This window comes from Hipposideros armiger, unplaced genomic scaffold (assembly GCF_001890085.2).
Source record: "Hipposideros armiger isolate ML-2016 unplaced genomic scaffold, ASM189008v1 scaffold_181, whole genome shotgun sequence".
Classification (NCBI taxonomy): Eukaryota; Metazoa; Chordata; class Mammalia; order Chiroptera; family Hipposideridae; genus Hipposideros; species Hipposideros armiger.
Window position 1 is genome coordinate 2735731 of NW_017731531.1, and position 15313 is coordinate 2751043.

At 46.3% G+C, this 15313-nt stretch overlaps 1 protein-coding gene across 1 annotated transcript in view; it reads right to left on the minus strand.

The window, feature by feature from the left end:
- INSC (INSC spindle orientation adaptor protein) overlaps positions 1-15296 on the minus strand; it is a 120026-nt gene extending 104730 nt beyond the window's left edge. The window contains exon 1 of the mRNA XM_019652533.1: positions 15229-15296. The gene's annotated coding sequence lies outside the window, so the exon portion shown is untranslated. The remainder of the gene's footprint in view (positions 1-15228) is intronic.
- Positions 15297-15313: the final 17 nt, after the last annotated feature.

Consider the following 15313-nt stretch of genomic DNA (forward strand, 5'->3'; position numbering starts at 1 on the left):
ACCATAAACGGATGTATAAGATTCAGTGCAATCCCAATTAAATCCCCATGAGATTTTTTTTCCTAGAACTTGATGAGATGATTCTGAAATGTATAACCAAGAATTATTTCTGAAAAAGAAAAAAGAAATTAGGGAGGCTTTTCTGCTAGATAATAAGACTTATTTTCAAATAGTAAATATAATATGATATTAACCCTGGAATAAACTTAGAGAATTGAATAGCGAGCTCCAAAATAGACCAAAGGAAATGGGGGTGTTTGATTAATGACAGAGGAGGGGAAACAGAGGGGACAGAGAACACACACACATCCCAAACCAGGAGCAGAAAGTGAATTGGGTGAAGGCAGAGGTGATGCCCACTGTTGCTCCTACTTGGTATGTGAGGGGAGAGCTCCTTATCATCCACATACTCATGCCCCTCAGCCTCCCTCTCGCCCCAGAGCAAAGATCTAGCTGGTCTGAGCTAGAGAGAAACAGCAAAGAGGGTTGCCCTACGAGCCCCCTTCTGCAGACAGAAAAGTCCAGCCCATCTCCAGGATAAGCAGGTGAAACGTTTCTAAAAAGGAGAAAGAGAAGGTTAATTAGAAAGACCTGGTATATAACCCTTGTTATGTGCTGTTTTGAATTCAGTTTGAATGATCAAGTGAAATTTGTCCCTTGGATGTAAAGATGGTTTGTGTGCAAAGTGGCGAGAATACATCTTTGATTACCTGACACAGTTGTTGGAAAGACTGAAATATAATAATGGAGATGCTGCTGCTTTGTATTCCTATATGAGGTCATAAAAAATAAGAGGGATTTTGTTAGGCAGCATGGTCTATGGAAATAACAATCTCCTAAAAGACCCAAAGAAATGAATCTATAAAGGTGGAATTTCGATCAAAGTGAAAAATGAGCCCTAAGCTAAGACAGAAATCTGGAAGTTAAGGTCCTAACCAAAACTCTTGCTTAGCATAATGTAAGCAAGAAACCTGGAATGTTATAGGAGCTCAGGTCCTCATGGATTGTATTTTCCCATCCTGTGGTTTATGACAAAGGAAACTGAGGCCCGAGAGGGCAAACGACTTTCCCAAGTGACAGAGTCAATTTGTGGCTGAACCCAGACTAGAACCCACGTTCTTCCTTTCCCCTCTTTCAGGTTCTGTCCGCAACCTGGCCTAGTCCATAATGCCACCTTGGAAAACACCACCGCCTTCCCCAGGACATTCACTGAGGGACGCTGAACCTGGGACACTGATTTTCCCTGTGTCTACAAGTTCAGATTGCTTATGAGTGTAACTCACTCTCCTCCATGTGGAAATCCCTCTGCCAAGTCCAAAGCACAAGACAAACAGAACATGTTGACGAAGAGCTTAAGAACCAATTACCCATCAGACACTGATGCAGACCCAGGGGGCCTGGGCTGGCAGGAGTTGCAAATCCCTCTGACTGTTCAGGAAACTGTCTCCAGCTCAGCCTTCCCCACCAGGATCCTGAATGCGGGGATGGAGGCGTGTCAAAGGACAATTCCATCTGAAATCCTGCTGTTAAGTCATAGACCACTGCAAGATGTGTGGAAAAAGAACGCGACTTATTCTTAAAGAAACAGCCTTCAGCTAGTTCCTTGGGACAGCAGGCGGGAAAATAAGGGGTCTGATAAAGTGCCTGAGGGCCCAGCCTCAGGTCAGACCAAGCTCTAGACTTAAACCCCAAATTTGCATCCCAGATGCCCAGTGGAGGCTGTGAAACAGCCTGTGGGCTGCTCTTCTCTCTGGAACTGGGCAAGGACTTTTTTGCAGTGACCTCAGACACAGGACACGCCAGCCCCTCACCCACACCCGTGTCCTGCCCCTCTCAGCAGGCCCCTTCCTGGCAGCAGTCCCCTTTTCCCTCACATTCATGGCCTCTACTGAGCCTTTGCCAAGGGCTGTGAGTACAATTGAGATAGAAATGGTCACAGGCCAGGCCATGTAAGTGCATGAGGGACCTGGAGCCAGCTCTACCCCCATCCACAAGCAGCTCTTTCTCATCCCACGTCTGGCCCCCTCTGAGACCAGTCTAACATCAACCTTGGTCTGGGTCAAGTGGGCATCTGTTCTGCATCAGGCCTCAGCTAAATGATACAGAAGTAGATGAATAAAACAATTTTTTTCTTAGAACGTCCTCTTCCATTGAAAGAAATACATAAATGCGTAATTAAATAAAACAGTAATTCCTCCAACATGAGTGCAAATGAGAGGCTTGACCTTTCTCTGCCACAAGTGCTCTGTATGGGCTTGGACAATGCATGCCCTTTTCTGGGCTTCCAATTTCCCCTCCATAAGAGGAGAAGGCTGGATTAGATGAGCTCCTACGCTGAACCTAATGTTCCTACAATCCATTGACCCCCTCCCCAGAAGCTTCTAAAAAAGCCATTCATGGCCAGAGGCCAGCTCCAACTCTTTTCTGCTCTGCCCAGAGCTCAGGCTGCTCTGTGTTCTTTGCTCAAAGACGGCTTCGAGTTACAGAAGACATCTGGGGTTTGTTCCTGTGACAGCCACTCATATCACCTGCTGCTTGTGTTCGCTATTAGAGCTCCCACATCATTGCATTCCTGCCCACTATTCATCTGGGGGCCACTCCAACAGTCACCCCAACCTCAGGGCCCCTGTTGGCCATAAGGCCGAGAACACTGACACAGGCAATTGTCTTCTTGCTGGCCTCCCAGCCCCCAGTCTATTCCTCCTCATGCCTCTTAGTTTCTGCTTCTTAAAACACAGCTCTCATTGTAACATGTTGAAAACCTATTATGTCTCCCAGTGTCCCTCAGCTCAGGTCTGAGCTCCTTAGCCTGGCGCTCATGACTCTAGACCAGCGGTTCTCAACCTTCCTAATGCCGTGACCCCTTAATACAGTTTCTCATGTTGTGGTGACCCCCCCAACCATAAAATTATTTTCGTTGCTACTCTATAACTGTAATTTTGCTACTGTTATGAAATGTAAATATATTTTTGTTTCCCGATGGTCTTAGGCGACCCCTGTGAAAGGGTCATTTGACCCCCAAAGGGGTCTTGACCCACAGGTTGAGAACCGCTGCATACTGTTTCCAGCCCACCCCACCTTTTTTGACATTACTGCCTAGTGCTGCCTAATATGTCCCTTTGGTTCAAGCTTCCAGGCAAGTTCCCTGCTGTTCTTCAGGGCTGACTTGCTGTCCACACCCGTCAAAATTCATCTTAAATGTGGCTTCCTCCTGCATGTCTACTCTGACCCCCAGACCACAGGGCACCTAGAATCCTGAAGTGCTGACACCATTCGTCTTGGGCTTGCCAGGGCCTGCTTGGTTTTCTAACTGACTGGTGATCTCCCATGGGGGCATCTTATCTCCCCTGCTAGGGGCAAAGTCCCAGAAGAATCGCTCATATCAACCAGCATCTGGCACAACGCTCTACATGTAGCAGGTAAAACTTGTTACAAAGCAGTGATGATAAGAGGAGAGATTACTGAAGGACAGAAAGAATGGATGAATAATGATAAAGGGCATCATTCATAGGCAGTGTTGCCAGACATAGGTAGAAAAAAAGTGAAATGGGTGGATAAATGAATAAATAAATGAACTTGGGTCCCAGACGCTACCATCTCTCCCTACATTACTATAATAGCCTCCTAACCTATCTTTCTCCCCTCCCACTCAACAATCTATTATCATCATAGCAGCCAGAGCATTGTTTCAATGAAAATAAGCTTTATCACATCCAGGAATAAATACATACAAAGATGCAAACAGTTTTAGTCATTTTCTTCCAGACTGTTGGATCAACTTACAGGAAAGGCAGAAACGAGATCCACATATAGTCTTAGGAAAATTTTTAGGAGTCCTTTTTAAGTTAGGTTTGGTAAGTTGCTATTCCTTCTGTATTTATAAATTGTGCATCTTTGAAATTGGCTTCAAAGCATTAATAGTCATGCAAATGCTTAAGCAAAAAAGAAGCTACATTAAGCAAGGACCTTCCAATGTCCATCCCTATTACTCAAATCAAAAGCCAAATTTCTCCAAATAGCCTATAGGAGCCTTCATGATCTGGCCCCCATTATTGCTTTGACCTCAACTCCTTGGACTCTCATTGTACTACAGTCATATTGACCCTCACGCTCTTCCTGAAACCTCCTCAAAGCTTTTGCCTTTATTCTTCTACTTGACTGATCTTCCCCCAAATACCCACATAGCTTGTCCTTTTACTTCCTCCTGAACTCTGTTTAAATATTTGCATATCAGAGAGAATCTCCTGACCTGGTATAAATGTACAAACCTTCTCCCACCCTGGGAACTCCCTTACCATGCTTTATATTCCTCCATAGCCCTCAGTACCACACTGTTTATCAACCTATTTACTGTCTCAGTTCCCACACCAGAAAGCAAACTCCACAAAGGCACATGTTTTGCTCACTGTTGCATCTCCAGTGCCTAGAACAATGCCTGGTGCGGAGTAGGTGCTAAGTAGATAGTTGTTGAATAAATGAGGGAGGGAACAAGTAGATGAGTCTGTAACTTAGATCCTTAGCACCTTTGGGCATTTTTCCAAGGTGCGCTTATCTGATGTGCTGCTATTGTCCTCTGTCTGCTCAGTTCCAGCCCTGTCCCATGCCGTGGCAGATGGACAGCACACGTTCTGGGAAGGGGTGGAGGGGCTTTTTGTAAATGACACACCTTTTGGAGGAGCGGGGTCAGGATTACTCTACTGCCTGGTTTCTAAATGCCACATTTTTAAACTGTACTCTTCCCACCCTCCCCCAAGCCTCTCTGCAAATGCCACAGGATTAAAAGTGCAATCCTGGTAGAAAATGAAGAAAACACAAACATCTTCTTTTCCATAGTAGGGCTCATAGGGAACTGTGTTTCTCTTTCCCCTTGGGGCCTGAGCCCCGAGCACCTCTGCAGAGCCCAGCTACCATCTTCTATCTATCTGATCAAGGAGCCTAATTCCTAAACTCTCAGCACCACTGAAAGAAGGGATGGGGTGTTAGAAAGGCAGAAGGCGAGATAAGAGGAGTGATCAGTATGGCAGAGTCTGGTCTCCCTCTCCTCCTGTTAACACCCTGCCACCACAAGGCCCAGCACTCAAGCAGCACTGTGACATCTCCCCACCCCACAGTCTCCTCACCTGGGCTTCTGGGCTGTGAGGACCCTATTAAAGAAGGATGAAGGAAGGGTGCCAGAGTCCTGCTATACATTCCTGTTTGTGAGTGGGTAGGTGGGTGTTACATGGGTGGGTGATAAGTGACTGAGTGAAAGCAAAATAGATATTAATTGAATGATTGAGTGAGGAATGCAAGAGCGAGGGAGCCAGAGAGACAGAATGGATTTTCTGTCCAGTGCTCATAGCATCTTTGCAAGGATGGCTCACTGGGCTTAGTAAGGCCCTCTCTCTGAATTCACTTTTAGGCCCTCGTCTAGTGGTGAAGGTTGGGTGGTGTGGAGGAGAGGTGGGAAGGTGGTTTGAAACTCCTGACTGAGAGGAATCATGCAAGTAGCTCTCAAGCTCCAAGGAGCCTTCATAAGGGTTTGTAAAAATCCTCACAAGCCTCCAAGGAGCCACGGCAGGACCACCTGAAGGCCCCTCGGATCTCCTGTATCCACAAACTAGACAGGACAGTAGATGGAGAAGCCACAGCTCAGGGATGCCATGTAACTTAGCTATCTCCTCCAGGGATCTCCTTAGGATCATCCAGGAATTAGGTGTCACCTATCACTGGTCCCTCCAAAGCTCCTGAATGACTGTCTAATTTGTTTGCCCAGAAGATGGTAAAATCTTTGGGGGCAGACATGTGGCCTACAGGCACCTCAAATGTAGCATTTCCTAAAATGAATTATTATCTTCCTCCCCAAATCTACTACTCCTTTAAAATTTTTATTCTACTGAATGGTACCACCATCTATCTTGTTGCTCAGCTGATATAACTTCATTCATTCATTCACTTATTCATTCATTCATCCAAGAAGTATTTGTGGCATGTGTCAGTAATATGCTACCGGCTAGGATAAAGTAATAATCAAAACCAGATATGGTCCCAGCCCTCCTGGAGCTCATCATCAAATAGGAAAAACAAGCACTAATTATCACATAATAATAGTGAATAAATGTAAAATTGCAACTACGATAAGGCCTTGAAGGAGTTATGTGGTGTATTAAAGCCTTATAAAACAGGATCTGACCTAATCGTGGAGATCATAGAAGTGACAATTAAGCTGTGAACTGAGAGATAAATAGGAATTCTATAGGTGAAGACAGGAAGAATGCGAGCTACAGGCAAAGAGACAGCAGATGCAAGAGCCTACAGCAGGAGGGAGCCTGACGAGCCCAAGGGACTGCGACTGGGCTAGTGTGAAAGAGGAGAGAGCAAGGGGAGAGATAGTAGGAGGATGTCGGAGATGGCAGCAGGAGCCAGACAAACAAGACCTTGCAGGACTTATTCAAGAGTTGGTCTTTATCTTAAGATCAGTAAAAAGCAACTGAAGTATTTTTAAGGAGAAAAATGACATGATCAATCAGGTGGTGTTTTGAAATGCACTCTGGCTGCTCTGTGGAGAACAAATTGCAGGGAGCCAGTATGGATACAGATGGACCAGTTGGGAGACTTCTGTGGTACCCCAGGAAGATGCATATGGTGCCTTGAACTAGAATGATGCTGGTGGAGATGGTGGTAGATTTGAGAGATTTACAAGAGAACATCAACCAGACTTAGTGATGGGTTGGACATGGGCTTTGAGGGAGAGAGGTGTTGAGGGTGATTGTCAGCTCTCTCTGACTTGTGCAGCTGCATGGATGGAGGCAGTCAATGAGAAACAAAACACCTGAAGAGGACCGCATATGAATAGAATAGTGGCAAGGAACAATGTAGAAATTCCGAATTGGACGTGCTGAGTTGAAGAGACCTTTGAAACATCAATTTGAGAGTCCTTTTGACTCCACTGTCTCCCTAATTTTCTGCATTCAGTCACCTGATTCTACCTCCTTTCCATCTTGTCTTAATTCAGGTCTTCATAATAATATCCTGAATAATTAAAATAATCTCCAGGCTCTCCTTCCAATCCATCCATTCTACACTATAGATCTTTCTAAATATTGCCCCTTCAAAAAGGCCCTCCCTGACCACCCTATCTCAAGTACCCCTACCCTATTACTCTTTATTTCAGTCACTTGGGGTTTATATTTTCTAAAAATATATAATAATTTGTTATATTTTATTATAGAAATAAATATGGATATATACATATATGTCCAGCTCTGTTTATTAAGTGGGCATATAAGCAATGACACACCAAAAGCAAGGAGCACATGTAGCCCCAGATCTCAGTTTTGAAGTAACATTCTCCACTAAAAGGATCCAGGGCTCCTTGAAGAAATGGTTAATTCCAAGGCTGGAGCAAGAAAAGAATGAAATGAGCCTGGTACATCTTGCTACAGTAGGGAGCAAGCAAGTACTCAGAGAATCGTGGGAACAAGTCAAAAGAAGCAGGAGCCTGTTTAAAAATGCCCTCCCCCTTCAAATCTGGGACGATCTGAATGTCAAAATAAAATATACTAATTGATTATAACCCATTGAGTAAATTAAGAATCCATGAGTTCATACTGGAAAAGGGAAGGGAAGGAGGGAGGGAGTAAAGAAGAGACAGGAAGAAGGAAAAGATCTTTCTTATAGTAGAATGCCAACTAATAAATAGAGAACAAATGATGGACTCAACAGTATCAATGATGATAAAGTTAGGGAGTGCAAGTTTGATGAGGCACTTTGCATAAGGTATCGCTCCATAAATTACTTATGAATTACAAAGGGAAACATAGTAATTTCACAGAGGAGAAACCAGTGAACAGCAATTTCAGCCGGTGAGGAAGACTTCTGTCACCCACACGGGGACAACTCCCACCTCCTGTGCTTGCTGACATGATAGCCTCACTTCAGTGGTAGTTCTGCCCAAAAGGTATAGTTTGAGCCTCATCATGCAAAACCATCAGATAAACCCAAATTGTTGGATTCTCCATATAATACTTGGCCTGTACAATTCAAAAACATAAAGCCATGACACCTACAGCAGAGGCATTGCTCTGGATTAAAGGAGGCTGAAGAGACATGACAACTAAATGCACTGTATAGACTGCATCCTGAATGGGGCGAGGGAGACAGCGGAGCTATGAAGACATTACTGGGCAGGATTGTACTGTGGTAAGAATATCTGCTTTTTTTTTTTAATTGGGGTACAGTGTGTTTCTCCAGGACTCATCATCTCCAAGTCAAGTAGCCGCCTCAATCCAGTTGTGGAGGGCGCACCTCAGTGAATTGAACTGGCAACCTTGGTGTTATGAACACTGCCCCCTGTGCTCTAACCACCTGAGCCAACTGGCCGTCCCAGAATGTCCGCTTTTAAGGAAATACACATTGAAGTGTTTGGGGGTGAAGAGGCATCACATCTCCAATTTACTCTTAAATTCATCAGAAATATGAATATTTTCTATGTATATATATATACATACATAATAAATCAGTAACTATAACAATAAATGAACAATAAAATATAAATTATATAGACAATTAAAATATACATAAATAATAAAAATAATGTATTTTTATATTATTGGGAAAAAAGGCAATGAAAGCAATAAAGTAAGTGAGCATCTTATAAATGATTAAGGGATATGGATAAAGAAAGATTTTTTTTACCAGTCTTGTAAATTTTCATTAATTTGATATGATATCAAAATTAAAAGTGACAGGGCCGGCCGAGTGGCGCGATGGTTAAGAACTCGCTTGGGATGCCAGAGGGCCCCGGTTCGGATCCCACATGTGAGGGCCAGTGACACTGCCCTCCACAGCTAAGATGCTGAACAACAGCTCAACCTGGAGCTGGGCTGCCATGAGTCGCCGGCGACGGCGTGGGCTGCAGTCCCTGTGGCAGTGGATTGCAATGGGCTACCGTGTGTGGCCAGCAGCCAGCGTGAGCGGCCAGCAGCCGCAGTGAGCGGCCGTCCAGATGCCGGCGACTGATCTGCCTCGCCAGAGAAGAGCGCAATGATGGTGCCAACTTGGGCCAGTGAAGCAACGTCCTCCACAACTAGATTGAAGAACAAAACGACAGCAACTTGCCTGTTCCCCTTTCCCCAATTCCCCAGCACTGTTCCCATCCCCCCAATTCCCCAATAAAAATCTTAAAAAAAAATTCATTTAAAAAAATAAAATTAAATTAAAAGTGACATAAAAATTGTTTTTATGTTTCTTGAACGAATGAGTGAGCCCATATCTAACCATGTGTCTTTCTTCTGCTTAAAATACCTCAGTGGCGGCCCAGAGTTATCATGATAAAAGTCCAAACACCGCAGCACAGCCTTCAAGGCCTAACATCCATTGATAGCCCTTTGTAATGTCCCCATCTCATCATTTTTCATCACTACTGACCACCCACACTACATGTTTCAGTCATACCAACTGCTCAAAGTCCCTCAAATGTACCACGTTAAGCAATGCTTCTGTGCCTTAGCATAGCATGTGTTGCTCTCTCGTCCTAGCATGACCTTCTTTTATCCTCCTGGAAACTTCCTGCAATCTTTCAAGATCCAGACCAAGAATTTTCACCTCTGGGAAGGTCTCTCTGATCATCCCAGTTGGAGATGACATCTCCTCTTCTGATGCACCAATACGTCCAGTATCTGCTGTGATCCTGCCCCACAGACAGGCCTGTCACTCTTTGTTTACAAGCCTGCCTTGCCATGTGATCTGATTTCTGCGTGAGGACAGGAATAGTCCTTACTTACCTGTATGCCCAGTGCTTTGCACAGGTCCTTGCACATCACAGGATATCAATTAATATTTGCGGCATGACTAAACGCTTAATAGTGTCTGAACTTTCTACATCTTCCAAGAGAGGCCCTGACTTGAGTCTTTTTCATTATCCTCCAAAAGTACAGAACAGGGAGGGAAATTAGTTCTTCCCTTATTTTATACACAAGGAAAGTGAGGCCCAGAGAGGGTAAGATAACCATGTACCCTGAGACTGAGCTAGAACTGGAATCCAGACCTCTTGCCAATCAGCCCAGAAGGTAGACGGGACAAGAAGGAAAGGTATGCCACTTTTGTTTCACCTATTGTATGCCAGAGACTATGCTTCAAATAAACATGCTACTTCTCTCATCGCCATTGCATTATAAGGAACCCTATTTTGCAGATAAGGAAACGGAGGTTCCAAGTCAGATCTGTCTTCCTGCAAAGCCCAGGTTCTTTTACCTGTACATTACCATATGTAGGCCCACCTCTGACCCCTCGTCAGAGGACACGAGAGGGCCTGAGTCAGTTATCCTGTCTCTCATCGGCATCTTTTAAACCAGCACCACACACAGGCCCACAACGTAGCCCTCACCCCTAGACCACAGGCTTCATTTCATATGGTTTCCAAACCCAGGATATTTGAATTGTAAGACAAAACCTCCATTTCTCCGGCAGAAAGCGAACACTATACACAATTACCCAGCCAAATTGCTGACTCTTGCAGACACTGCATCAACGCCAAATGGGGTCTGGTCTGCCCAGAGACGTCCTCAGAGGATCCAGGACTCCCCCAGGGCTTGGCACTGAGGGGACCCTAGAGGTGGGGGAGGGGAGACCAGGCTGGCTGGATCACAGAGCCTGGGTGAAGGCTGCATTCCCAGGACAGAGATTGTTCCAGGGGAGAAGTGGAGCCACAGAATCCCAGTGCTACCCACCCTAAGAGGGGAGGGGGAACCCCTGACTGGCCCAGGAGGCGTTCCCCACCCCACCCCTGCTTCCCACAGAGCAGCAACCTCTGTGCCTCCAGCTAGAAAGGCCAATGATGCTGATGACGTTCAGGTCCTGAGGCCAGAGAAGTCAGGGCCTTGGCCCTTCCCCAGTTGGCCCAAAAGAGTGAATTCTCCTGCTTTCAGGGCCTTTGAACTGGGGAAGTGATCGGTGGACATTCACTACAGACTCTGGCATCAGGCCTGGGATGGAATCATTGCTGATGCTGACCTCGAGCAAATCATTTAACCTTGTCTGCTTCAGTTTCCCTAGCTTTAAAAGTAGTACTTGGGGCCGGCCAAGTGGCTCAGCTGGTTAAGAGCACAAACTCTGAGCAACAGGGTTGCCGGTTCGATTTCCACATGGGCCAGTGAGCTGCACCCGAGCTGAGCTGCCGTTGAGCTGCCAACAGCAGGATGGCTCAGCTGGTGAGAGCATATGCTCCTAACAACAAGGTTGCCGGTTTGATTCCCACATGGGATGGTGGGCTGTACGCACCTGCAACTGAGATTGAACACGGCGCCTAGAGCTGAGCGGTAGCGAGCTGCTAATAGACAGCCGGATGGCGACTGGACTTGGAGTTGAGCTAGCTGGGCCCTCCACGACTAAGACTGAAGGACAACAACTTGGCTATGCCACTTCCCCAATTCCCAAACAAAATCTTAAAAAAAAAAAATAGTAGTACCTGACTTGCAGGGCTGTTCCAGAGGTTTCGTTAAACAAAAGGTGCAAAGAACCTAACAAAAATTTGGCCTTAATAGATACTAAATAAATGATAACCGTGAGTAAGCTTTGCCCCACAGAAGTTCGATAGTCCCACCCAACATGTTCTTGCTGGATTTTAAACCTGTTTTTACTTGGTTGAACTCAAAGTCCAAGAAACAACCAGAATCCTCAGCAGAGATGCAATCAAGTCTTAGTTTTCCCTTTTTGAGGTCACATTTACCTGGGAAAGAACAAAGCCCTCACCTGCACCAACCCACGAGCACATCACTCAATGCCAGGCATTTCCCACAGCCTCAGGCCAATGAGTACTCCTTCCCACTTTGTAACCAAGCACTTCTAAAAGGATTAGTCTTGGTCGTGGGCCACAGCCACCAGCATGGGGTGACCTACAGCATGCTGAGAAGCAGGATCCCAACACTATACCTGAAAGACCACCATCAGAGTCCTTCTAAGTGCGCTTTAGTGCTAAGCATTGGCCCCCACTGTTCCCTTTTCCAAACATGAATAGCCTTGGGCAGGATAAGACAGTCGTGGAGGTGGAGTGAATTAGAACTTTCACCAGTTTTGCAATGTGGCTAGAGCCCTGCCCTACATTCACACTCCCCTGGTGGCCCATATCTCTTACAGGTAAGAGGAGATAAAGGACTCACTTGGCAGACTTGAGACCCCCTCATCAGGAAGGCGAGAGGAGTGAGGACTAGCCTATGGCCTTTCAGGTCTGGGGTGGGGGAAAAAGGCCCTCATGTGTTCCTCCACATCCCACAGCCCCCACTCCTCGTCCTGAGCTTCAGCTCCAGAAGGGACATCCATGATCAGAGACCACGTGGTCCAGGCTAGCAGAGGCAGAGCTAAGGTCCAAAAGACACAGACGGACCTCCCAGCAGAGCCCTAGGCTTAGGCAGGGTCACATGGGGAAGGGGTGACCGTGGGGCAAGGGCCAAGCTTAAGGCAAGGGTCAAACTCCTTCAGACACCCAGACACTCACGCTTTTGAGAGAGGGGAGAGCTGGCAGCTGAAGCACTCAGAGCAGGGGGCATTTATCAATGGCCCAATTCATTCCCAACAATCCCCATTGTCTGAGCCAGCACAGAGATGGGCATTATCTCCCAGAGCTGCTAGGAGAAAAGCCCCAAGACATGGTCACGAATCAGAATCCAAAGATACAGATGCCAGAATTGAGACATATGGTTTGAAAACCAGATAAAATATTTGAAATTGGAGATATCTCCCCCAAAATCCATGCAATATGGTTCCCATCCTCAGACCAATAGAATGCTCAATTGTTGGTTGTTCATTCACTTATTCTGATCTCTTTCTACAAAGGATATGGGAGTTTACAGTTACAGATGTGTACACTATAAAGCTGTTAAAGCAGAGATTAAAAGTCAAAGCCAGCGTTCTAATTAACACAGTTATAAGAATGAAGCAATATGATAGACTGAGAGCTTCCTAGCAGTCACAGTAAGAAGGGAAACACAAAGATTATGTAAAATGCTCAGGAGTCACACAGACTTATAGAAATCCCTCGAGCATTCTAAGCCACAATTTCCTTGTCAGGAAAATAATTTGAGTGTTCAGAGGAACTATTAACATAACAAAGCTGTGAAAAGTAAATGAAATAAAGCATATATTAAAGACTCAATAAACAGTGATTATTCTTTTATCATTATTCTGTGGTCTCATTTCTCTCCTTTAAAATGGAACTATGTTAACTTAGTGGGGCTGCCCTTGATGCTCTGAGATTGTTTATTGATGCTCTGAAATTCTGATTGGCAATTATATGTATTTGATTAATAAAAAAAAATAGGGAAACAGCCTGAGACTGAGCCATCATAACTCCACCAGTTTTCCAGAGCCTTTCTTGAACCCTAAGGTAGCTGGGGGGGGGTCCCCACAAAAAAGAAGGTTACGGAAGACATGCAGGCTTCCTTCCCTTGCCATCTTCGCTCTGCAAGAAAGCTGCGGGGATGACCACAGCCTGTCCTTATTTAAGCATCCCCCAGGATCAGGCCAGGGGAACATGGATCCCAGCTCCCCCTCAGGAAATAGCTGATGCCCATCTGCTCCCCTGCATTAGGGGAGTCGGTGGGGTGAGAGCTCAGGTACTCCTCAGACCAAACCATAAACACCGAGGAAGAGTAAGTCAAGTCATCTTCCCAACTTCCCAACCGAAGGAATTCAATAAGGGCACCTTATTGAAGCCTGTCCAGAGGAGGAGAAACTTAGAAGCAATACTAATAATACTAATACTAATACTAATACTAATACAAACCACTAGCTGATATTTGGGAGCACCTCCTCTTCCACACCTACTAGTGTGTCCTTAGTAGTCCCCAGGGAAAGGAGGTCAGGGACAACAAGGCTCTGTCAAGTAAAGAGGCCGCCACTGGGCGATGGGAGGGGAGCAAGCAACGGCCAGCTCTTCCAGCTTTGCCTGAAGATGGGAGACTTAAAATAGGATTGATGAAAACCAAAGAGAAGGAATCAGCCCAGCACCACCTACGGCTCCTCCCCGCTCACAGCAGGCCCACTGCTTTTCTGCTGCAGGGGGACTCCAGAGCATAAGCTAGAGGCTGGAGCCGAATTACAGGTGTGAGCTCCGCCTCAGCCTGGCGAGACTGGCCTTTGTACTTGCAAGAGGGCAAAAGATGCCTCAAAGGCCCAAAAACTAAAGCCACAGGCTCCATGATCCTCAGTTCAAGATCAAATGGGACACCCTAAAAGCCACTGTATCACCACCTGCCCTGACCCCCCAGCCAAAGCCTCTGACTTAAGATATTCCCTACCAAAGACAATTTTGGAATCGTTGTCCAAGGTGCCATATGTGGGCTAAAGAGGACCTAAAGTGGAAGCTGGAGGCTGAGAGTGGGTCAAGTCAGGGGTGCATGTTTGCACAGATGCATATTTTACACAGGTAGGTAGGTGCCTGTTGCATACATGTCATTGTCCACAAGTATGTGAGGAAATGCATTCAAGACTGGCATATGTGGGCAAGAATATGTATACATGTGAGCAGCCGTGAATGTGTGGGTACAGGTGCCCTGTGAGTGTTTGTGGGTGTATGGTCTGCTCATCCCTCTCATTGTCCTCCTGTCTCTTCTCATGTGATAGTGGGGTCCCCCCAAACTGTCTCCCCACCCTGGCCAGCCAGCTGGGGTTACTCAGAGCCCCATCCATTCCAGTGTTGGGCAAAGGTTCTGAGTGCCTGCCCTGTTTACAGTCCTGAGAAACCAAAGCCACATGACCTACAGAGAAGACACCCCAGCCGAGGACAAGTCAGGTCACCCTAAAAGTCTGAGTTCAGATAACACTCCTTATCCCCCGGCTTCTGCCATCATCAGCTCGCTCACACACATCTATCCATCTACACATGCGCTCACTCAGCCCACACAGAGCCTTCCTACCACACAGGCGAATGCACTTACAGGGGAGCAGACGAGGTCCACACAGGGCTGCCCAGGCCACAAAGACACATGTGCCACCTATGGGAACACTCGCCGCCTACCTACACGTTAGTCCCTACACACATCACACACTCTCCCATCCACACTCACACAACTTTGACTCATGCTAGAAAGTTCCACATGCTAACACATTGGCCCAGACACACTCCTGCCCACTGGCATTCACACTGACACATATACGTACTATCCAAATCGTCACAAACATGCTCTATTCCCAGGCTAAGCTGGTAGGTCCAGCACCGGCCCCTGAATCCAGCGGCAGAGTGAGTCTACTTACTCTGAGGAAGCGGGCGGGCGGGCTAGAGGGGTGGCGTGCAGCGGCCAGAGGTGGCAGGCACAGCTGGGGCTCCCGAGGCCGTACG